This window comes from Lithobates pipiens, unplaced genomic scaffold (assembly GCF_037356315.1).
Source record: "Lithobates pipiens isolate NorthernLeopardFrog02 unplaced genomic scaffold, aLitPip1_a1.2 Scaffold_8, whole genome shotgun sequence".
NCBI classification, from domain to species: domain Eukaryota; kingdom Metazoa; phylum Chordata; class Amphibia; order Anura; family Ranidae; genus Lithobates; species Lithobates pipiens.
Genome location: NW_027507903.1, coordinates 62613548 through 62639192, shown reverse-complemented (window position 1 = coordinate 62639192; position 25645 = coordinate 62613548). Strand labels below are relative to the sequence as shown.

At 43.7% G+C, this 25645-nt stretch overlaps 1 protein-coding gene across 1 annotated transcript in view; it reads left to right on the top strand.

The window, feature by feature from the left end:
• The window catches only part of BNC1 (basonuclin zinc finger protein 1), a 363494-nt gene that overhangs the window by 144070 nt on the left and 193779 nt on the right, over positions 1–25645 (top strand). The window contains exon 3 of the mRNA XM_077472395.1: positions 19809–19879. The gene's annotated coding sequence lies outside the window, so the exon portion shown is untranslated. The remainder of the gene's footprint in view (positions 1–19808; positions 19880–25645) is intronic.

The window sequence follows — 25645 nt, the reverse complement described above, 5'->3', positions numbered from 1 at the left end:
ATGTGGCAAAGGCAGAGGTGAAGTGAGCTGGAAGGCTTAAGTAGGCAGGTCAGATGAGCATCATCAGGAACAGCTAGTAACTGTGGAGAGAGAGAAGAGAGCTAGCAATTAGCCGACAGCTGAGTGGCCAGCCCAGAGAAGGAAGGGCTAAGCCAGCCCTGACACTTTCCAGTATTGTGTGAAGACATTGTTTAACACAAAAATTATTATACAGTAAAGATTACCACCCAAGCCTGTCTAGCTAAACCACCCATTCTCCGGCAGCTTGATAGATGCTCCTTGGTGAATCCTGAAAGAGAAGAAAAAAACATGCAAACAATACACTGTTCACAGACTATTAGGAGGCAGAATTCCATCGAATCTCAATGGATTCCTCTCCTCTAAATTTTAAAACTTTTAAAACCCTTTTTATAAGACCTTTGATACAGGGAGACTGGTGCATGTACCTCACCCCACACTTTACCGATTTTCCCTTGTGTCCTCCCCCAGCTCCCGTGTCCTCCCTTGGCTCCCTCTTGTCCCACATCTGTCAGGATGGAGAATGTATGAAGAAGCCGGTATGTATGTCCTTTACTGGTTCATTCCTTTTCTGAATGCACTGACTCTTTCATTCATAACTGAGCATCGTAAACTGTGCAGTTCAGTACAGAGAAAGGGACTGGGGAATCTGTGTCCTCTTTGAGTCCCTTTCCCTGTCTCAAAGGGGAGATGTCAGGGGCCTGTTTAAACCCCTGATATCTCACCAGCGCCCCCCGCCCCAACAGGGCTGATGAAAAATAATAATAATATTTAAAAGTTAAATTGTAAAAATGATAAACACGGACACCATCCGCCCCCCCAAAGAAAAAGAAAGCATTGTAAAAAAAATAAAAAAAATTGCATAGCTCTGTACATTTGCCTTCTCCCATTCATATCAATGGGTGTCTGTGCACAACTCTAGGACATACAGGACACCAGAAAAGCTCAGTGTCTTTATGCTGCATGGGCAAATACACCCATGTGCATGTAGCCTAAAGATGAATTGTATACTTGCACGTACATTTCCATGCCTGTACGAGTGTATACGTGAGGGCTTTACAGAACATAACTCGCACTTTTATTTTAATTTCTGCCAGCAACATCTTGTGTGTAAAAAACAAAACAAAAAAAAAACACTAAATTATGTCTGTGTACAAGAGGTCTTAGTATTTTAGTGATTATTAATTTTATTATTCATTCAGTCATTAGGAATTGATGACATCAGATTCATGAGGCACAAAGCATGGAGTTCCTAAATGCTTGGTTTTACTCTTCAGTAAAATGTGACCCAGACAGAATCTGTACTTAACTAATGCCTTCTTTTCAGCCAGACAAAGGACAAAGGATGTCAATGCATATGGATTAGATTAACCCAAATGGAAATGATAGGTGAAGTACAAGGTGCTCTAGTTAGGCTCCTCTTGTTAGTGTTGGGATTTCTTATGTTCACTGATGGAGGTTTATTTGTCTGTCGTGTGCTCTTACACATACTGTAGTATTCATCTTGCATTATCATGGATTTTTATTTTTAGATGCCATTGTTAAGGTGGCCATACACATAATTGGATCAGTTTGATCTGATTACAGAATCAGACAAAATGATCAAATCTACGAATTATCAAAAAGATACTGCGTCAGAGACTGATTTTGAGCAAAACCAATTGATTTTAACAAAAATATTCTGATTGGTGTGGACAGAAAATATGATCGTTGGTGTATGGTGCGTCAAACATCGTTTACTATATATTTCTCGATTTTTATGATCTATAAGCAAGCATTTCACGCGTGGCCACCATAAGAATTTGTGTTGAATTATTGTTCTTGTATGGTAGATTTTCGGGGTGTGTTGGGGTGTTTAGTTCACCAGCTGTAAAAATAATAATAGCATACTAGCTCATTATGAATTACTTACCCGAGAACAAAGCCCCCGCAGCCATCCTCGTCTCACACTCCGGCCGGCAACATCTCTCCCGGGGGTTACTTCCGGGTATCGCAGCTTCGGCGCTGTAATTGGCCTGAGCCATGATGACGTCACTCCCGCATATGCGTGCCATTGCTTTAGTTTGCCCCAGTGCGCATGTGCCGATGTCATTGATACATGCAGGGGGCATGGGATATCTCCTAATCCATGCAGGTTTAGGAGATATCCTGGGTAGCTACAGGTAAGCCTTATTATAAGCTTACCTGTAGCATAAAGTTGTTGTAATGGGTTTACAACCACTTTAAGGGTAACAGTTGGGGTGGGTCGGTAAAAACAAGTGGTTCAGGAAGTGATATGGCAGAAACTGAAATAAGAAAATTGAGCCTAAAACACGCAGACCAAGAGAAAAGTAATACTCATTAGTATTATCTGTGGTCTCCTTGCAGCAGATTATTTCCCCCGTTACTGCCTTACTAAGTCTTAATACTGTGTCTATATGTGCTATGCTTCCTCATACCAGAGCTGCCTGCACTTAACTGGCGATCTGATGGCTGATGACGTAATGATCAAGATACAGCAGGAGAAGGGGAGGAGGCACAGATCCATAGAATAAATGAAGAAGAGGCAGGGAGATTCTTGCATTGCAGGTTATTAGGTTACAGCATCTCTTTCCAGCAAGAAAAACATTGAGCAGCCCAGTTGCATTACCAAATCTCAGTTCAAATAATGTGAGACTAGCAGTCAATGGCAGCAGTGCCTTAAACTAGGAGTAACCTCCCGTGCATGAATTTTACCTATAGGTAAGCCTATAATTATAGAAAAAAAAATCTGCACTAGTGTGTTATCAAAAGTAAATACAGAAGCTGTGCACTAAAACCTAAATACCAGGTCAATCAAAAATGTATGTCCTAAAAGTGCAGTGCTAAATAAAATTACCATGTGCAAAACACCATAAATGACATAGTGCAAAACCTTTGAAGTGAACAGAAATTCCAATCAAAATATTATAAAATCCAAAAATGTCCTTATGCAAAAGTACAAAATCTATTATATTCATAAAGTACAAAGTTCATAAATTGATCACTAAGTGCTCCTGTGCAAACAATTCATGCATGACCGTGTCCCACACTGGATAGATCGATCCTGATGGCACAGTGCTCAGACATTCGCCTTTGTCACCTTTACCATAAATCAGATGGGGGCTTACCAGATCGGCAGCGATCTTCCTTACTCAGGCATATCATTCATCGCTTGTTGGGATCTCTGATCATCAGATGGAAATCCGGAAATGTTCCCCTGCCAGCCTCACTGTGTTCCCCTTATGGTGACAAGATGATCCAGCTAACCGTCTCAGATGGGATGGATGGATGAATCCTCAGAGTTAAAATGGGTAAAAAACAGGGAGACTCCTTATAGTGTATATATATATGGTCTCTTCCGTTTTATTTTAAAATCAGTGCACTTGCATATAAAACAAAACATGCTGCTGGCTGTAAATCTCTCCACTATAGCCAGTGCTATCCTTCAAACAGTCATACATTCAAAAAGGCATCTGTGCAGCAGCATGTGTGCATCATCCCTACGTTCATTTCATTCTATGTATCATGAGGGGTACCTTTCTTTATATGTAACATCAAGAGTACCTTCATTATATGTAACATCATCAGGGGTACCCTGATGATACATATAACGAAACTAAAACATGTGGCGTTTAGTTTATATTTACTGTAGATGCAGCCGGTGACGTCACCAGCACATGCGCTCAGAGCCCTGTGCCGTAAACAGCAGCTCCCGCAAACCTGGAAAGAAGACCAAGTGAAGATGGAAGTGGCTTCGGCGGTCACAGCATGCTGCTGGAGGGCTTTGTTCTAAGGCAAGTTTCATATAATGTGCTAGTTCATATAATGTGCTAGTATGCAATGCAGGTTTAAAAAAAGAAAAAAAGCCAGGGGTTTACTACCCCTTTAAACAATCTTACACTTTGCACATACAGATATGAGGCTAAAGGAACAGGAACCACTGTGAGTGTTTAGGCACAATAGAGCTTTCATAGTAGTATTTAAAGCTGAACTCCAGGTATGGTCTTTATTACATACTGCCTTTGCCGGGACAAGGTCATCTTGAGCCCACAGCAAACATGTAAAACTGTGCCCCCCCCCCCCCCCCCCCACACCAAGATTTATGAGCATTATGTGTCAGCAAAAATCCCTCCTCAAAAAATTGAGCACTAATCTGCATGCTTACCCCTAAAGCATAAATCCCCCTCCTCCCAGTACAAATCTGCCTCCCTGATGAAATCCCTTCTCCCATCCCCCAAATGACCCCAGAACAAATGTCCCCTAGCACAAATCCTCTACCCCTCACATTTCCTCTGAGTACACATCCTTTTTTCCCCTTCACTCCAAATACCCCCTCCTAGCAGAAATACCCCCCCCCATTTCCCCTCCTAGCAAAAATACCCCTCAATCATTCCCTCCTAGCACAGACTCACCCCCCTCCCCGCCACCTACCGTATCACCTCATCTAGCACAATGATACCGTTCTCATTACTAAAATCTTGTATATAGTCCCTTATCATCCCCTCCAAGAGTTGACATACTATTGATGTTAGGCTAACTGGTCTGTAATTGCCAGGGATGTATTTTGGCCCGTTTTTAAATATTGGTGCTACATTGGCTTTTCTCCAATCAGCTGGTACCATTCCAGTCAGTAGACTGTAAATAAAAATTATGAACAATGGTCTGGCAATTACTTGACTGAGTTCCCTGGGTGCAACCCATCTGGTCCCGGTGATTTATTAATGTTAAGTTTCCCAAGTCAAATTTTTTTACTTCTGTTCTCTGTTAACCATGGAGGTGCTTCCTTTGATGTGTCATGAGGATAAACACTGCAGTGTTGGTTACTGAAGCCCCCCGATTCCCTCGTGAAGAATAAATTCAATACCTTCGCCATCTCCCCATCCTTTGTAACCTGATATCTTTCCTCATTCTTTATGGGGCTAATATGGTCTGTCCTCCCTTTTTTTTTACTGTTTACATACTTATGCCGTGTACACGCGGTTGGAATTTCGGCCAGCAAAAGACCGATGAGAACTTTTCGTCTGAAAATGCAACCGTGTGTATGCTCCATCAGAATTTTGCTGGCCGAATTTCCTCCAGCAAAAGATTGAGAGCAGGTTCTTAATTTTTCCGACCGTGTGTATGTGGCATTAAAGAATTTCTTGGGATTTTTTTTTCTCTCCTCCACTGTCTCTTTCATGTTCTATCTTAGCCATCCTTATTGCAACCTTACGTTTCTTGTTGCATTCTTTATAAAGTCTGAATGCTAATGATGATCCCTCAACAATGTATTTTTTGAAGGCCTTCTTCTTTGCTTTTATATGCATTTTTACATTGGAGTTAAGCCATCACAGACTTTTGTTCGCTCTTTTAAATTTATTACCCAATGGGATACATTGGCTAATGCCCTTATTTAATATACTTTCAAAGCAAACCCATCTCTCCTCCATGTTCTTTGTTCCTAATATTTTATCCCAATTTATGCCTTTTAGCAAGGTTCGTAGTTTAGGAAAGTTGGCTCTTTTGAAATTTAGTATCTTTGTATTCCCCTTATGTTTCCTATTTGTGTGATTTATACTGAAGCCAATTGACCTGTGATCGCTGTTGCCTAAATTGCCCTGTATTTCCACATCCGTGATCAGGTCTCTATTGTTGGTAATCAGTAGATCCAGTAATGCATTATCTCTAGTTGGTGCGTCTAACATCTGACCCATAAAATTGTCCTGCAAGACATTTAGGAACTGGCGAGCCTTAGTTGAATGCGCAGTTCCCTCCGCCCAGTCTATGTCTGGATAGTTAAAATCCCCCATTATGATAACACTTCCCATCCTTGCTGCTAATCCAAATTGTGATAGATCTGTCTCCCCTTCCTCCCTCAGGTTAGGGGGGCAATAGCATACTCCCAGTATTATTTTCCCCTTTAGCTTCATCCCTTTGGAGCTCTACCCATAAGGATTCCACCTCCTTTCTAGCTCCCTTAGTGATGTCATCTCTCACATTCACTTGCACATTATTCTTGAGATATATATATATATATATATATATATATATATATATATATATATATACCGTATATACTCGAGTATAAGCCGAGATTTTCAGCCTCTTTTTTGAGGCTGAAAGTGCCCCCCTCGGCTTATACTCGAGTCATCGCTGTCTGCCCGCTCGATCAGCGTGTCGAGCAGACAGACAGCGGCCATTCTATCATTCAAAAGCCGCGCCTCCGGCTCCGCCTTCGCCTGTGATAGGCGGAACACTGAATTTCCCAGCAGCCTGTGTTCCGCCTATCACGGACATCGTATCATCCTCGTACTACGGACGAGGATGATACGATGTCCGTGATAGGCGGAACACAGGCTGCTGGGAAATTCAGTGTTCCGCCTATCACAGGCGAAGGCGGAGGCTTTTGAATTTTACAATGGCCGCCGAGGCGCCGACGAAGAGGGCACGGGACGGAGGCAAGGCAAGGCACGGCACGGGACGGGACGGGACGGAGGCAAGGCAAGGCACGACACGGGACGGAGGCAAGGCACGGCGGCAAGGAGGCACGGCACGGGACGGAGGCAAGGAGGCAAGGCACGGGACGGAGGCTCGGGACAAAGGCTCGGGACACAGGTAGGCTGGACACACACACACACACACACACACATGGATGGAGACACACACACACAGGGATGGATGGATGGAGACACACACACACAGGGATGGATGGATGGATGGATGGAGACACACACACACAGGGATGGATGGATGGATGGATGGAGACACACACACACAGGGATGGATGGATGGAGACACACACACACAGGGATGGATGGATGGATGGATGGAGACACACACACACAGGGATGGATGGATGGAGACACACACACACAGGGATGGATGGATGGATGGATGGAGACACACACACACAGGGATGGATGGATGGATGGATGGAGACACACACACACAGGGATGGATGGATGGAGACACACACACACAGGGATGGATGGATGGATGGATGGAGACACACACACACAGGGATGGATGGATGGATGGACACACACACACACAGGGATGGATGGACGGACACACAGGGATGGACGGACACACAGGGATGGACGGACACACAGGGATGGACGGACACACACACAGGGATGGACAGGCATGTCTCACCCTCGGCTTATACACGAGTCAATAAGTTTGCCAGTTTTTTTGGGGGTAAATTGGGGGCCTCGGCTTATATTCGGGTCGGCCTATACTCGAGTATATACGGTATATATATATATATATATATATATAATAAAATTATATATAGATAGGCATACTTTTTTTTTTTTTTTTACCCTCTCTATCCTTGCAATAAAGGGTATACCCTTGAATGTTTGCCAGCCAATCATGACAGCTGTTGAACCAGGTCTCTGAAATTCCCACAAAATCCAAATCCTCCTCGTACAACTCTCTAGTTCACCCATCTTGTCCACCAGGATCCTGGCATTGGTGAACATGCCACGTAGTTTAGACCGGTCGCATATTATCTTATTGGGTGTTCCAAGATTGCAACTAGGACTTGCTACTATACTTACCTTGGGTTTATGTGCTTTGGTATACCACTAATGCCCCCAAAACTACCCTCTGGAATATTTTCCGAGCTGACTATCTCTACCTCTTGACCCCCCCCCCCCCCCCCCGATTGCCTAGTTTAAAAACCCCTCTAACATGCCATTCATATTGTGGACTGAATCTGAGCCCTCTGCGGCAGACTAATGTATACGTTTAATTGCCTACTATGGCTACAGTTGTCTTGTACCCTTTTTCTTGAAAATTCAATAAAACTTTATATTTGAAAAAAAAAAAAAAAACCCTCTAACTTTTTGGCCATCTTCATTCCTAGCTAATCTGTACCCTCCTCCATTTAGGTGCAGTCCATCCCTTCTATAGTACCGGTCATAGACTGAGAAGTCGGCCCAGTCCTCCAGGAACCCAAACCCCTCCTTACTACACCAGCTCTTCAGCCACTTGTTTACTTCCCTAATCTCTGTCTTTCTGGTGTGGCTCGATGTATTCCTGAAAATACCACCTTGGAGGTCCTTTTCCTCAATTTAGGTCCTAAGTCCCTAAAATTGTTCTTTAGGACACTCCATCTGCCTCTGACTTTGTCATTTTGTGCCAACGTGCACCATGACAACCCAGCCCCTCCCAGTAATCCTCCCAATACAAATTCCCTCCCCCCAATCTTTGTGCAGCGCCCCCCCACTCACATGAAACCACAGTGCCCAGGCCGGCCGCCCCTTGTCCCGACCCTGCATACTGTAGTTATGTTGGTCCAAGCTGGACCACTGTAAGTATGCATATCTCATATCTGGTGGACTGCTGAGGAAGCTGACAATCCTTGTACTTGACAGTGCTACTACAATGATCACCGTTATCTTCTGGGTACTATACTGAGCAGCTTCCCCCACTGCATTCTGACCACAGGGGGTCACTTATTGGGCACTGCAACCATTTACCAAACCCCTTGTATTTCTATATTGAATACAAGGCATTTTTCAATTGGGCAGGGTGGTGATTGTGACCTCATCATCCTTCCTCTCCACCTTGTCCAGTTAGAGAATGCCTTGTATTCACTGGCAAGATTACAGGGCATACTATGACTGGTGGCAGTGCTGATGTTCCTTTATAAGGTAGCAAATCTTTACTTTTTAAGTTCAGGTCCTCTTCATGTTCTGAGTGCATATAAACATTTTTTTAAAGATTGTTTAGTATACCAAGTTGTTGAAATTAACTTTATTGTATCATTAAATTAAATGGTTACATTGTGAAATATGAACATCGGGATTCTTGCACCCATTTTACTATACAACTGATAACGAGTGTGGGCATTGCCATTTTTTGTCTTTGTTCAGCAGAGGCGTACAAAGTCCAATAGCCTGTTACATTAATTCATAAATCAGAAAAGAGATTAAAGTGGTTCAAAAGCCTTAAGGTGGAACTAAAGGCAAATTATTTTTTTTCATTCTGGATAGAGAAAGGATTGTTGTAACCCCTGTCAGATTTATTTTTTCTAGCCATTTTATGTTCCACTGCAGAGAAGTGAGGTGAAATCCCTGCAAATTAAAGGACTTTCTTTGGGGCCACCATATTGCCAGAACTAGTGTCGCCATTGGAAGATTTCCCCCTATTATTTTTCTGGGAACAACCCAAAATTTGGGATTTTCTGATGGTAAACAGGACAAATGGAGAAGATGAAGCTCCCAAATGGGGGCACAGACAGCAATAAAATCTGACAAGTATTCTAATCCCACTCTACTCTACCCAAAACAAAAAAATTGGAAAATTGTATCAAATACTTACCATAATTTTCCTTTCCTGAGGCCAATACATGGCAGCATACGTATCATATGATATATTTTTTTGTTTAATTCGTTTTTATTGACAAAGTAAGAGAACTTAGCGCACAGTACAATTAGAACAGAGAGATACGGAGTACATCTAGTGAATCATAAGTTAGAGTTAACATAACACATATCATATGCTATATCTCCGCCTCTATATCCACCCACAGGACCTGTTTAGCTCTATGAGTGCTAACGTCCCCATTCTCCGTATAAAGCACAAAGATCATATGCTGCCATGTATTGGCATCAGGAAAGGAAAATTACGGTAAGTTCGATACAATATTCCTGACGCCAAACATGGCAGCATACATATGATACATAATGAGCTCTTAAGAGGGAGGGTTTAATGCTACAAAAAGTTTGTATTTGACAATAGACATAAAAGCTTGGATGGTTTTCCTCCCAAACTCTATTGTAGTAAGAGCTGCTTTATCCACCCTGTAATGGTTTAAGAACATATGATGTGATGACCAGCTAGCCTCTTTGCAGACTGTCCTGCCCGTGCCACCCAAGAAGACGACATCTCCCTGGTTGAGTGAGCTCTAACCACCTCTGGAGGATCCTTCCCGGCTCTATATGCCTGGTGAATATTTTTTACTATCCAGGCCGAGATCATTCTGGCCAAGGCCTCATTCCCTTTAAAATTTTCATGATGATGAAAAAGTCTGTCAGAGCGTCTGAATGTAGAAGTAGCCTGGAGATAGGCTTTCAGGACTTTTGGAATGTCCAACTCGTGCAGATCAGCATCTGAATCAGCTGGGAAGGCTGGAAGTACCCATTCACTGGAGAGATAAAATATCGAAGCTACTTTTGGGACAAAATGATCCAATGTTCTCAGCACAACCTTGTCTGGGAAAATGGAATAAGTTTCTGCTGACCCCAATTCTTGGAGTTCTCACACCCTTCCCCTTGAAGTTATGGCTAATAGGAAAGCCGTTTTTAAAGGTGATATCCCTTCTGTTGGAGTACGCTAGAAAATTGATGACTACTGACAGGTCCCATTGAGGGAACCTATTTCTTTTGGGAGGGCATAGTCTTAAGTACCGCTCTCATGAAGTGCTCCACCAGGAGGTTTGTTGCCGATTTATTTTGGGTAAAAGCCAAGATGGCTGAAATTTGCACCTTAAGCGAACTGAGCCCCAAATCCAATCCCGGTTGGAGGAAAGACAGGACTTGAGATACATTTGGGTCACTAGGGTCAAACTGATGTCCAGCTGCAAAGCTTGTGAATCTATTCCATATTCTGGAGTAGATGGCATTGGTTGACCCCTTTCTGGAACTCTGTAAAGTTCTAATACCCTCTGGAGAACATCCCAACTCCTGTAACCCTTGCCTTACAATCTCCAGGCCACTAAGGCCAGTCATGATGGTTGCAGATGTATCTCCTTTAGATAGGAGATGAGTCACTGCCAGAGTGATCGGTGTGCACACGCAGAGACCCATGGTCTGTGAGGCCAGTAAGGAAATACTGTGATTACTCAAATTCTGTCAACAATCTCCTCAGGAATTTCAGGATTAAAGAAATTGGAGGGAAGGCATAAGGCAGTTGCCCAACCCAAGGATGGGTAAAGGCATCCGTCCCCTCCGCTAATGGATGAGGGTAGCGTGAGAGGAACCGGCTAACTTTGCAGATGGTTGTTGAGGTAAAAATATTGCGGACACCCGCACTCATGGATGATCTGTTTGAACACTTCGGGGTGCAGGGACCATTCATTGGGGTCCATAAATTGTCTGGATAGGCTATCTGCTTCCAAGTTCTTACAGCCTGGAAGATGTATGTCCCTCAAATCTGGAAGATATTGTCTCTCGAGGGATTGGCTGTGCATCCCACCTTGTCACTGTATGTAGGACACTGCTGCCATGTTGTCCAGATGGAGCAGACTGGGTGACCCTGTATGTGAGGCAGCAAGGTGGCCAACGCCATGAATGCTGCTTGAAGTTACAGAATATTGGAAAGTAGGCCCTGAGTGGGAAATTCCCCTCTGCCCTGGATCTTGAGTTGTTCACAGGTGGCTCCCCACCATGCTTCTGTGGTAACGATGATCCATGGCTGCGGCCCTAATGGACTATGCCATTTAGTGTTTGTTTAGTCTACCACCAAAGGCTCTGGCGCCTCCAGCTGGTGATCCTGATTGGCTGGGCTAGACGAACTCTTCCACTGCATCAGGAAGCCTTGTTGGAAAACTCTTGCGTTTACAGTGAGCCCAGGGGATAATCGGAATACATGAAGCTATCTCCCCGAGAGGACTCATGCACTGGGATGCTGAAATCACTGGTGTAGCCAATGCCTGTTGGAACTTCTTCCTGATTTTGGGGAGTTTATGAAGTGGAAAAGAAACTGGCCGCCTGAGGATTGAATTGGGCCCCTAGGTAGACCATATTCTTTGTATTCTCCAGCTGTCTCTGGTAATGCCTGTCCCTCAACGCAAATCTGAGGAATTGCTGGTATGACTGAAGGATCGGGACATGCTGATAGGCATATTGCAAGTCCACTGTCTCCTGGTTGAATAACCTGGGTTATGGTATGGAGAGACTCCATCTTGAGTCTTTCCAGGTAAATTGATTCAGCCTCTTGAGGTAGTTCTGAAGGCTGCCGTTTGAACAGCCAATAATGGCCTTGCACCACTATGGACTGAATCCTTCATTTTTTGGCAGTGGTCTTGCCGGAACTGTGTCACTTTAAGCCACATGGCTCCAACTGCCTCCTCAGCAGACCTGGCGTTAAAAGGGCTTTTGGGTATATTGGGAAGCAGCAGGGGTCTTGGCTCTCTGCGATCTTAAAGGTTGACTGTGTACCCCCCCAACTCCTTCTGAAGTCCTTGGATGGATGGGCGAAAGCCTCAGAAATCCCAGTATCTGTTCGGCGCTCCTCTAGAGGGTTGCACCCTCTGGCGTCTGGAACTTTTGATCTTGCGGCAGAAGACCTGATTTTGCTCCTATAACCCTGGAGATGGCAGTCTCCAGTTTTTTGGCCAAACAGCGCTTTCCCATGAAAAGGCAGTTTACAGCAATTCTGCTTTAAGTATGGGTCAGCCATCCAGGGTTTTAGCCACAGCGCTTTTTTGGCTGTGACTGAGCTGAGCATGGCTCCGGAGGAGCATCGAATGATGTCTATAGCTGCCTCCCCTGTGAAGTCCGCCCCAGATTTTCATCTCATCAAGAGCCTTGATTGTTTGTTTGTCTTTCTTTTGGCAGCTGGTTTTTGATCACATACTCAAAGTTCTGCGCCCACACTCACATAGCACTTGCTACGGATGTTAAAGCAAGGGCGGGTTTACAGGCACCGCCTGCCGTGAGGTAAAACTTTCTTAAGTCCATGTCAATGCGTCATTCAAGGATATCGTGAAAGGAGTTTGAGTCTTCCATCGGAAGTGTCACATTCTTGGCTAGTCTGGTGACTGCCGCATCCACCGTTGGTGGGTCGCATCCTCCTTTGTTAGTGGATACAACTTCTGCAACCTATTGGTTGAGGATTTTCTCTCCCCCTTTTCCCATTCCTCCTTAAACAGGCCTTTTATTTCTGTCATAAGATGAAAGGTAGCTACCTGTTTCTGTAGGTTCCTCCTATGGAACCCAAAGGCTTGTTCACACTTGCAGCAGGCTCTGCTATTGCACTGAAAAGCGATCTGTGCCTAGGTCACTTTTCAGAGGCATTTGATATCACATAGAGGGGACAAGTATCCCTACTATGCGATTTCTTTTTTTTTTTTTTTCAAAGATCGATTTGTACGCAATGTTTCAACTCTCATGGGGGCGGCCCATTCACTTGGCTGCCCTATGTGTGCAAAAAGAAGCCCCTGCTCCCATTTAGGGGCGACCAGCTTCACACACTGTTTTTAAAGGAGCGTTCTCCCATGTGACAATCACAGCAGAATCACTTATCATTAGGGGGCCCTGAAAGGATAAAGGCACCTAATGCATGTTGTGCAGCGATTGCCACACAACTTAAAATCAGATTTTATGGTGGGTGACAATAGGTTTTCTCCTTCTTTGGAGGAGGTTCCGGATCCTCCCATTCCAGTACAGCTTTTACTGCCTTAATGAATGGTGGTATTGGCGTAAAATCAAAGCCTGAACCTTCAGGATCCTCTGCAGAGGAAGAGGCGATATCTTCTCCCTCTGGAAGGTTGGCTGTAATACTGGGTTTGAGGAATCGGCTTGCCTAATCTGCTGGGCTGGCATCACCTCTGCAGTGCCATGTACCCCTCTAGTTGGAGAGGATTGAATGGCTTGGTTTAGACCTGGTGCAGGGCCCACACTGTTAATCCACTTCTGTCCCTGGTTGCCCCAGACGACCGGAAAATTCTGCCAGGGAGTTGGGGACTACTTTCTTGAGCAAGGTAGACACCTGCTGACTCTCATACTCCTGGTCTCTGGCAAGCTGCCTGAAGCAGTTGCTGCAAAGTAGCTTTCCAGGCATAGGGTCATCTCCACATGACCAACATTTCCCTTTTGGGCACTGAGCCCTCGAAAAAGAAGCAGTGTGTCTTCTCTTAAGCGTACATTTTCACCCTTTGTACTGGGGTCTGCCAGGACTGGAGGAGTCGTTTTCTGCCCTGTAAAATTCCTGACGATCCAGAGGGCCTCTGGACCTCCTAGAGTGGGAGTGTGAGTGGCCGGGACTGCAATACACAAGAAGACAGGCTCGTCACGGCAGAACGCACTCTTTTTCCCGCATCTTCTTACTTACCCAAAGTTGGCCCTTACCTGGTATTGCGGTGGTCTTGGTTATGTGGTATTAGGCTCATGCTGGCGAAAGAACCAAAAGGTGCAATGGGGACTGCATGGCAGCAGAGAGAAAAAAAGGGAAGCGAGAGGATTGAATTGGGCCCCTAGGTAGACCATATTCTGTGTAGGCTCCAGCTGCAATCTCGGAACACCCAATAAGATAATCTGCGACTGGTCTAAACTACGTGGCATGTTCACCAATGCCAGGAGCCTGAGCAGAGTCCTGGTTGTCTTCACACCTATATGTGAGCTGGTAGCGATACCACATATGCCAGTCCCTCAGCGACTCTCCTGAAAGCACTTTGGTGGTTAGGGGGGCAGCAAAACCAGGTGGTTATACTCCATCTTAAACACTTATTGACTGTGCTATAGCCGAATGATGGCTACAGCGCGGTCGTCTAGTTCTGGGACAATGTCATATGAAGGCGTCCTGTGATTGCACCCACTGTTGGACATGGGCTGCGCGTTCTGTGTACGTAGTGTCCTCCGGACACTGCTGATCACAGATTGAAGTAAAGCGCCAATCTCTACAGCCTAAACAGCCTCTCTACCACGTGATTAGCTGTGTCCAATCACAGCTGATCACAGAGATAAACAGATGCCAGTTATCAGACAGCATGAGGAGAGGAGAAGAGAGCTGATAACCAGCTTCTGTAAAAGGGACATCTACACTGATAATCAGGGCACTGATTGTCAGTGCCCTGATTATCAGTGCAGTCCCACCAGTGCTGCCAATCTGTGCCCATCAGTGATGCCAATCTGACTACCACTGCTGCGAATCCGTGCCCATCAGTACCTCCTCATCAGTGTCACCTATCAGTGTTGCCTTTGAGTGCCCACCAGTGCCACCTATCAGTGCAGCCTCGTCAGTGCTGCCTCTTCAGTGCTGCCTCTTCAGTGCCCATCAGTGCAGTCTATCAGTGCCCTTTAGTGCATCCTATCGGCTCACATCAGTGGAAAAAGAAAATGACCCGTTTGCAAAATTTTTATAAACAACGATGTCATTTTTTAGGGGGTTTTAAAAAAAAAAAATGTGGGCTTTTTTTATTTAGCAAAAAATTAAAAAACTCTGTGGCGATTAACCACTTCAATACCGGGCATTTTCATCCCCTTCCTGCCCAGGCCAATTTTCAGCTTTCAGCACTATAACATTTTGAATGACAATTGTGTGGTCATGCAATGCTATACACAAATGACATTTGTTATTTATTTTTTCCCCCCCACAACTCAGTTTAGGCCGATATGTATTCTTCTACATATTTTTGGTAAAAAAAATTGCAATAAGTGTATATTTGGTTTGCGAAAAAGTTATAGTGCCTACAAAGTAGGTTAATTTATGGCATTGCTGTTATTATATATATACAGTGGTGTGAAAAAGTGTTTGCCCCCTTCCTCATTTCCTTTTCCTTTGCATGTTTGACACACTTAAGTGTTTCGGAACATCAAACCAATTTAAACAATAGTCAAGGACAACACAAGTAAACACAAAATGCAATTTGTAAATGAAGGTGTTTATTATTAAAGGTGAAAAAAAATCCAAACCATCATGGCCCTGTGTGAAAAAGTGATTGCCCCCTAAACCTAATAACTGGTTGGGCCACCCTTAGCAGCAACAACTGCAACCAAGCGTTTTTGCGATAACGTGCAATGAGGCTTTTACAGCGTCCTGGAGGAATTTTGGCCCACTCATCTTTGCAGAATTATCCTAATTCAGTTACATTAGAGGGTTTTTGAGCATGAACGGCCTTTTTAAGGTCATACCACAACATCTCAATAGGATTCAGGTCAGGACTTTGGCTAGGCCACTCCAAAGTCTTCATTTTGTTTTTCTTCAGCCATTCGGTGGTGGACTTGCTGGTGTGTTTAGGATCATTGTCCTGCTGCAGAACCCAAGTTCGTTTCAGCTTGAGTACACGAACAGATGGTCGGACATTCTCCTTCAGGATCTCTTGGTAGACAGCAGAATTCATAGTTCCTTTTATCACGGCAAGTCTTCCAGGTCCTGAAGCAGCAAAACAGCCCCAGACCATCACACTACCACCACCATATTTTACTGTTGGTATAATGTTCTTTTTATGAAATGCAGTGTTCCTTCTACGCCAGATATACTTGGACACACACCTTCCAAAGAGTTCCACTTTTGTCTCATCGGTCCACAGAATGTTGTCCCAAAAGTCTTGGGGATCATGAAGATGTGTTGTGGAGAAATTGAGACGAGCTTTGATGTTCTTTTTGCTCAGCAGTGGTTTTCTCCTTGGAACTCTGCCATGCAGGCCATTTTTGCCCAGACTTTTCCTGATGGTGGAGGCATGAACGCTGACCTTAACTGAGGCAAGTGAGGCCTGCAGTTCCTTGGACGTTGTTGTGGGGTCTTTTGTGACCTCTTGGATGAGTCATCGCTGCGCTCTTGGGGTAATTTTGGGCGGCCGGCCACTCCTGGGAAGGTTCACCACTGTTCCATGTCTTCGCCATTTGTGGATAATGGCTCTCACTGTGGTTCGCTGGATTCCCAAAGCTTTGGAAATGGCTTTATAACCCTTTCCAGACTAATGGATCTCAATTACTTTCTTTCTCAATTGTTCCTGAATTTCTTTGGGTCTCGGCATGATGTGTAGCTTTTAAGGATCTTCTGGTGGACCTTACTGTGTCAAGCAGCTCCTATTTAAGTGATGCCTTGATTGTGAACAGGTGTGGCAATAATCAGGCCTGGGTGTGGCTAGAGAAATTGAACTCAGGTGTGGACAACCACAGTTATAGTATGTTTTAACAAGGGGGCAATCACTTTTTCACACAGGGCCATGATGGTTTGGATTTTTTTTCACCTTTTAATAATAAACACCTTCATTTACAAATTGCATTTTGTGTTTACTTGTGTTGTCCTTGACTATTGTTTAAATTGGTTTGATGTTCCGAAACACTTAAGTGTGACAAACATGCAAAGGAACAGGAAATGAGGAAGGGGGCAAACACTTTTTCACACCACTGTGTATATATGTATATATATATATATATATTTTTTTTTTACTAGTAATGGTGGCGATCTGACTTTTTATCATGACTGTGACATTGCGGCGGACAGATCACACACTTTTGATGCCATTTTGGGACCATTGACAATTATACAGAGATCAGTGCTATAAAAATGCACTGATTACTTGTATAAATGTCACTGGCAGGGAAGGGGTTAACACTAGGGGGCGATCAAGGGTTTACATATGTTACCTAGGGAGTGATTCTAACTGTGGGGGGATGTGGGGATGGGAATGACTAGGGGAGGAGACCAATCGGTGTTCCTATATACTAGGAACACACAATGGGTCTCCTCTCCCCTGACTGGACATGGATCTGTGTGTTTACACACACAGATCCACTTTCCTGCTCTGTCACGAGCGATCGTGGGTGACAGCGGTCACCGGGCACGCACATTGCCTCTTCTGTGACGTGGTGGGCTTGCTCCCCCTATACCGCCGGGAAGCTTAGGAGAGCCCATCTGCGGACGTCATATGACTATGGGCAGGTAGGAAAGTGGTTAAATACCACCAAAAGAAAGCTCTATTTGTGTAAAAGAAGTTATAAAAATGTTGTTTGGGTACAGTGTTGCATGACCGCGCAATTGTCATTCAAGTGTCAGCACTGAAAGCTGAAAATTAGCCTGGGCAGGAAGAGGGTAAAAGTGCCCAGTAGGCAAGTGGTCAAGCCAGAAAGGCAACCAGATGGGGTGCACACATGCCACAGCACAAATTACCACCTTATGTTTGGCAGACCACGGCTAAACACTATCCATTGTGGCACAGTGATGTGGCATTTACAGGGTATAAATGACTGGTGAGGAGGTGATATATAGTCTCCTCACCACCTGTCAAACCCCTTTTGAAAAGCGATCAACTGAAGATTCCTTTATAGAGTGGTAATAACAGCCACACCGCTAAACATAGCCTAAGGCCATTTCAGTTACAAGAAGATAGGAGTGGTGTTATTGGTTTGCAGTACTTAGTGCTGCATTATGTGTGATAAAGAAACTAAGCATGTTTTCAAAAGCTTTCCTATATTAAACTGGACATACAAGGCACAAATTGTGGCAGATTCCTGTGAATTAGCAGAAATGTGAGTCTTGGGTGGCCCTGCAACACCACCTGGTTCAACAAACTTTGATGAAGAAGAAAAAAAGCCAGAAGGAAAAAGTCAATTGAATAGTGATAACAGCCAGTTGGTGGCAGCCGCTGTCCAGGTATTCTGACACACGTGGGCACCTACTGTTAGAATACAGCAGCCGTTAGTAGGAGATTCTTCATCCCAACCGCTCAATGTCTGCCACTCCTCTCTGCCAATAACATTCGGTGCCATTCGTAACTATGCCCTAAACTGCATCACCAATCTTGTCTCCAAATATTATCATCTCCCTGCTCCTCCCAAACCTCCTGCACTGTCTCTCGTCTCTTCCTCCCATGCTAGTTTCCAGGACTTCTCTAGAGCCTCTCCCATCCTCTGCAACTCTCTACCTCAATCTGTCTATCTCCTACTCTGGCCTCGCCTAACCACTGAACCTTTATCTCTGCCATCAGCTCACCCTCCATAGTTATAAGCTTTTGTAACACATGCCCCACTCTATTAGATTGTAAGCTCTTATGAGCAGAACCCTCTTTATCCTCTTGTAGTATATTGTATTCTAACTGTACTGTTTTTTTTTTTTTTTTTTTTGTAAAGTTATGCACAAACTGTTGGTGCTGTGTAAAACCTGTATCATAATATAATAATAATCCACACTGTTTAGCATGGATGGGAGAATTTATGGATGTCTCTAATTTATCGTGCTGGGCCAATCAAGAGAAATTTTTACATGTATTACCAGTTCCGATCTGTTGAGTCAATCCCAAAAACAGTTTTATCACTTTAAATGCTGTATAAAGTCATTACCAATCTTGTCTCCAATATCACCCAAACCATTCTCTCCGCTTCTCCCAGGACCTCCTGCTCTCTAGCTCCACTGTCTCCTCCTCCTATGTGCATCTCCAGAGCCTCTCCCATCCTTTGGAAATGACTACCCCAATCTGTCCAGCTGTCCACCTTTAGGCCCCTTTCACATGGGCACTTCCGCTTGACGTGCACCGTTGATTCCTGCTGAGCAGATTGGACAGGGACACAGTCCAGCTTTTCTGTATGGAGAAATCAAACTGGACCACCCGATCTGCTGGATGGATGGAAAATAGGACCACCATCCGCCTGTTTTTGGCAAACGGGATCGGATGGCGGTAGGTGTTAGTGGACATGGGTATGCTGACATTTGCCTCGGCATAGAGGAGACTGGTGAGTCCAATCAAGTCCGCCTGAAAAACTGACAGACACAGACCTGATCGGACAGCCCGTGTGAAAGGGCCTTTAGGCGATCCCTGAAAATGTATCTTTTCAGGGAAGCCTATCCTGCCTTCAGCTAATAACCGGATTTTCTATTTCTCCCATCAGTTCATGCCTCAAATTTGTTACCTTTTGTTCCACCAACCCCTCCCTATTAGATTGTAAGCTCACAGGAGCAGGACCCTCCTGACCCAATTTTATTGAATTGTATTGTTTCTGTATTGTCTCCCTTTATATTGCAAAGTGCTGTGTAAAAAACTGCTGGCACTATATCAATTCTGTATAATAATGTGTATCCGAATATGTACCTTTTTATAATATTCTTATTTACATTTTTTTTTTTTTTATCCCCAGTATGCTCACGTTTTCCTGTGCTGTATACTCAACGGGCTGAATATAGGAAGACTCTGGCTGACAACGAGAAGGTACGTGTGTAAAACTATACGTATAATCTATGTTGTAATCTTTATAAAGCAGAGGTTTTTTTTCTGATATCAGAGGAATGTCTGTTGCTCAGAGCTTGAAAAGTGACAGTGCTTTGGGTTTATCCGTGAAGTTTGAATGTCTGGATTAGGTCACTTAACTCCTTTATACTTCTAACCAGCCACAACTTGTACGGCAGTGACACACATCTGCTGACTCGATGGATCAGCGCTTTAAGCTTGAGGCTGACTGGTGGGCCATGCTTGAAAGCGTTTTGGCATGTGCTGGTGCCTGCATTTTTCACCCTTGACTTAAAGCATATGCTTCATACAATTGAGACAGTGTTAGCGTGTGGGTCCCAGGCAGCTTCCTACACATCTGGCAGAGCCTGGCCCTCCTTCCAGGTGAATCATCTCTCCTGGGAGGGTGGCTTCCAGCACTGTGGCATCTGCAGAGTGGCAGGAAGTGTCTGAATTCATCTGAGAGTGATTTCTATCTACACATGCTTTTCCAATTTCATCAGGCCCCGTTCTGCTCCATTCCAAGTGACATGATCAAATACAGCGAAGAAAAGAAAGATTGATTTATAAAGACTTTTCCTTTGACCTCACAAACTTTTGAAGGATTCGCCGGGGCAAACTATTAAAGTGGAAAGGGTTTTTGCTGTCTAAGGAAAGGCTCAGAAAAATGTAAAAGTAAACATTTACGCTTTTCCGTCTTTTTTTTTTTTTTGCTGATTTTTTGAAAACTGCTACAGTTCTGGATTGCTTGATGCCCCATGACGTCTCTCTTTTGATCCTCTGGGTCTGCCTTCAGGATGCCAGAGAACTTAAAAAGAGGAATGTTTTTGTCTTGTGCAGATATTAATCAGATATTAATCTGTCCAAAGACCTGGACACTTCCTACCTCTCCTATACTGAGAAGTGATGGGTTAATATGAAATTGCATGTAATTGTGCTGTTGTTTTCACATTTAATACATCAACAGTGTATTTAAAGTCACCATTTAAGATTTTTATTTTTACACTTTGCTGTGTAATAAAGCACATCCTGCTTGCACATTGAAGATTAAAATGACCCCAAACAATATTGATATTTTTCAAACGTAATCCATATAAATCCACTAATTAAAGGAGAAGTTCCCCTTTTGGAAAATGTTACATGCTCCACCTGTATTTAGAGTAGAACGTGTAATATGTTCCAGCAGCTGCTGAATGACCCTCCCCAGTGACAGCAGGCGGGCATCTTCTCCGGGCACCCGTGGTCATGGTTTGAAAAAACGTGGCTGTGCAGGGCTCCACCCACCCTGCCATATCTTTCATTCATAGTCATCTGTGAAAAGGAAACTACAAGTCCCAACAGACTTTGCGGCTATCGGCTTGTAGTTTCAATGAACTACCATGGTGCTGTTTAGCGCACTAGCTAGTTCATTCTTATCAGTGTGTATCAGCCTGGCTGTAAGAGATACGAGCTGACAGATACACTTACAAGTCTGCAGAAATGCTGCATGTCACCCTCAATCTGCTAGTGCAATGCTTTCCAGGCTCCAAGTAAAAAAAAAAAAAATGCACTTTTTTTTATCTGCAAAAAGCTGTGCATTTATTATTTTTTGTTAAAATGTGAACTTATCCTTTAATGGCCTGTAATCTATTTTTCATTACATGGGTTTTATACTGTAACCTCATTATAACATACTCCATGAGCTCTTGAACCTCTTGTTTTACCCCTCACTTTTGTTTGTTTGGAACAAGCCAAGCGGTATATGTTAGTGCGCTCATATGCACTGTTCTATGCTCACTACAAATCCCAAAGTTCATGGTCCATCTTGGGAGTGAAAAGGAGAGGTTGGCTATGTTTTTTTCCTCACAGTGGGACCATGGGGAATGATCAGTGCCACAGAGTGAAGAATATAGATATATATAGATAGATATATAGACAAGCAGAGCTTTGTTTTGGTGGTACTTGGTCACCACTAGCTTTTTATTTTTCATTATATAAATGAAAAAAGACAGAAAATCTTAAAAAAAAAAAATACAGTGCATTCGGAAAGTATCCACAGCGCTTCGCTTTTTCCACATTTTGTTATGTTACAGCCTTGATCCAAAATGGATTAAATTCATTATTTTCCTCAAAATTCTACGAACAATACCCCATAATGACAACGTGAAAAAAGTTTGAAATCTTTGCAAATTTATTTAAAAAAAAAAATCACATGTACATAGGTATTCACAGCTTTTGCTCAATACTTTGTTGAAGCATCTTTGGCACCAATTACAGCCTCAAGTCTTTTTGAGTATGATGATACAAGCTTGGCACACCTATTTTTGGGCAGTTTGTCCCTTTCTTCTTTGCAGGACCTGTCAAGCTCCATCAGGTCGGATGGGGAGCAGTCCCCCCGTTTTACTTACCTGCCCCCTCGAAAGTCCCGCGCTCGTCCCCACCGTCCTCTTCGCCGCTCAGCCTGGCCACTGATTGGCTGGAGTGGATGGATTGAAAGCAGCGCAGCCATTGGCTCGTGATGCTGTCAATCACATCCAATGACAAAGCGCGCCGGGCGGGGCCGTGTGATACAGTGAGCGGCTATAGCCGCCGGCTGTATCACGGGAGAGCACGCGCAGGTGCTTCTCACCATGCGAGGGAGCTCGCATTAATGTGAGAAGTACCTGCGGGAGGAAGCAGAAATAGCTGCCGAGGGACCCCAGAAGAGCAGGTTCGGGGCCACTCTGTGCAAAACCAGCTGCACAGTGGAGGTAAGTATAACATGTTTGTTATTTAAAAAAAAAAAATAATAATTTACTTTACAATCCCTTTAATCTTTGTTTCATCAGAACAGTGAATTTTGTTTCTCATGGTCTAATGCCCCATACACACGATCCGAAATTCTGCCAGCAAAAATCGGGTGTGAGCTTTTGGGCAGAAATTCCAACCGTGTGTATGCATCATCAGACTTTTGCTGGCAGAATTCCAGTCAGCAAAAGATTGAGAGCATGTTCTCTATTTATTTAGTCGGAAAAAGTTCTGATCGGAAATTCTGATCGTCTGTACCAATTCCGACGCACAAAATTCCTACGCATGCTCAAACAATTCTACGCATGCTCGGAAGCATTGAACTTAATTTTCTTGGCTCGTTGTAATGTTGCACGTCACCACGTTCTTGACGGTCGAAAGTTCAGAGAACTTTTCTGTGACCCTGTGTATGCAAGGCAAGCTTGAGCGGAATTTGATTGTGTGTATGGGGCATAAGAGTCCTTCAGGTGCCTTTTGGCAAACTCCAGGCAGGCTGTCATGTACCTTTTACTGAGTAGCTTCTGTCTGGCCACTCTACCAAACAGGCCTGTTTGGTGGAGTGCTGCAGAGATGGTTGTTCTTCTGGAAAGATCTTCCCTCTCTTTACAGAGGAACACTGGAACTCTGTCAGAGTGACCATCGGGTTCTGAGGCTGTTCTCCTTTCCGATCGGTCAGTGTGGCCAGGCAGCCTGCTATAGGAAGAGTCCTGGTGGTTCCAAACTTCCTCCATTTATGGATGATGGAGGCCTCTGTGCTCATTGCTGCAAAAAATATGCTGTACCCTTCCCCAGATCTGTGCCTTGATACAGTCCTGTCTTGGAGGTGTACAGACAATTCCTTGGACTTCATGGCTTGGTTTGTGCTCTGACATGCACTGTTAACTGTGGGACCTTATATAGACAGGTGTGTGCCTTTCCAAATCATGTCCAATCAACTGAATTTACCACAAGTGGACTCCAAGTTATAAAAACATCTCAAGGATGATCAGTGGAAATAGGATGCACCTGAACTATGATTTGTGTGTATATGTGTGTGTGTGTGTGTGTGTGTATGTATGTATGTATGTATGTGTGTGTGTATATATATATATATATAAATTTGAAAATTGATCAATACTGTCACGGTTCATCCGAGTACCCGAGTACCTGTCACAGCCCATCTGAGTACCCGAGAGTACCTGTCACAGCCCATCTGAGTACCCGAGTACCTGTCACAGCACATCTGAGTAACCGAGTACATATCACAGTTCATATGAGTACCTGTCACCACCCTTCAGAGTTCCCAAATACCAGTCACCAGGCCATCAGAGTACCCAAGTACCTGTCACCAGGCCATCAGAGTACCCGAGTACCTGTCACCAGGCCATCAGAGTACCCGAGTACCTGTCACCAGGCCATCAGAGTACCCGAGTACCTGTCACCAGCCCATCAGAGTACCCGAGTACCTATTTGCAGCCCATGTCTCATAGAATATACGTTGGGGTGTTTGCTTTCCAAAATGGGGTCATTTTGTGGGTAATTTCACTGTACTGGTGGTATCGCCGTAATCGGGAAGAGTAGCAGAATGTATTTTGGGGTGTAATTTGTTGTATGCATATGCTGTGTGTGAGAAATAACCTGATAATATGACAATTTTGTAAAAAATAATAATAATAAAAAAAATCTTCATTTTGCAAAGAATTGTGGGAAAAAATTACAACTTAAAAAAACTCACCATGCTACTTACTTAATACCTCTACTTTGTAAAAAGGGGTCATTTGGGGGGTATTTGTACTTTTCTGACTTGTTAGTGTATCAAGAAATGAGGTACATCTGATGTACTGAAGGCCTGATCAGATGTGATCAATTTTCAGTGATTGGCACCATAGTTTGTAGACTCTATAACTTTCACAAAGACCAAATAATATATACTAATGTGTGTTATTTTTACCAAAGATAGGTAACAGTATAAATTTTGGCCAAAATTTATGAAGAAAAATTACTAATTGGCAAAAATTTATGACAGAAACAAAGAAAAAGGCATTTTTTTCACAAAATTTACGTTTTTTATTTTATTTATAGCACAAAAAATAAAAAATCCACTAGTGATTAAATACCACTAAAAGAAAGCTCTATTTGTGTGGAAAAAAGGACGCAAGTTTCATTTGGATACAGTGTTGGATGACTGAGTAATTGTCATTCTAACTGTGAGAGCGCTGAAAGCTGAAAATTGGTCTGGTCAGGAAGGGGGTGTAAGTGCACTGTATTGAGGTGGTTAAACAGTAAGCAAACTGTTCATGAATGTAAAGACATTCATAGCAGGTTGCTTACATGTTATCATGTGATCACAATGACCAACCATATCCTGCCCCACAGCTACATGTATACATGCCCAATATACATATGGCTCTGGGGTGGGTAAGGCCTAACCGCACATGATGAGCCCAGTCTATTTGACAGCTTCCTGAGGGGCTCACTCACTTGGATTCATACTAGGATACAACCATTAGCAAGCTCATCACCTTTAACCACAAGGGATTTCTTACTCTGCACTGCCGCCATTTGCAGAATGCTTCTTTGTTTCATGGATACAAGATGTTTTCTGATTGGACAAAATGGAAAGGTGGCCATTTACCAGAGATGACCAAATGGAAAACAAAATTAAACTTAACGTGTGTTTCAAGTTTTGAAATCAAATTTGAGAATCCCCCACCGCTATACGTTTGTGTTCTTATTCACATCCTTGGCTTAATTTGTACTGTAACAGTCTCCCTTTTATATTGTTAAATGCTGCACAAATTGTTGGCTGTATAATACCAATAATAGCCACTGTGAACCTAAGCTGACTTTAGGGTCTGCCTTTGGCATTTATGTCTCCCATGTATTGTATTTCACTGAGGGTGCAGGTCAGGCTAGGAGTCCACCCTGACTCCATGTAATCCACAAAACAAGGAGAAAAAAATCTCCGCCACCGCAGCCCAGCATGTGATATGTGATAGCAGA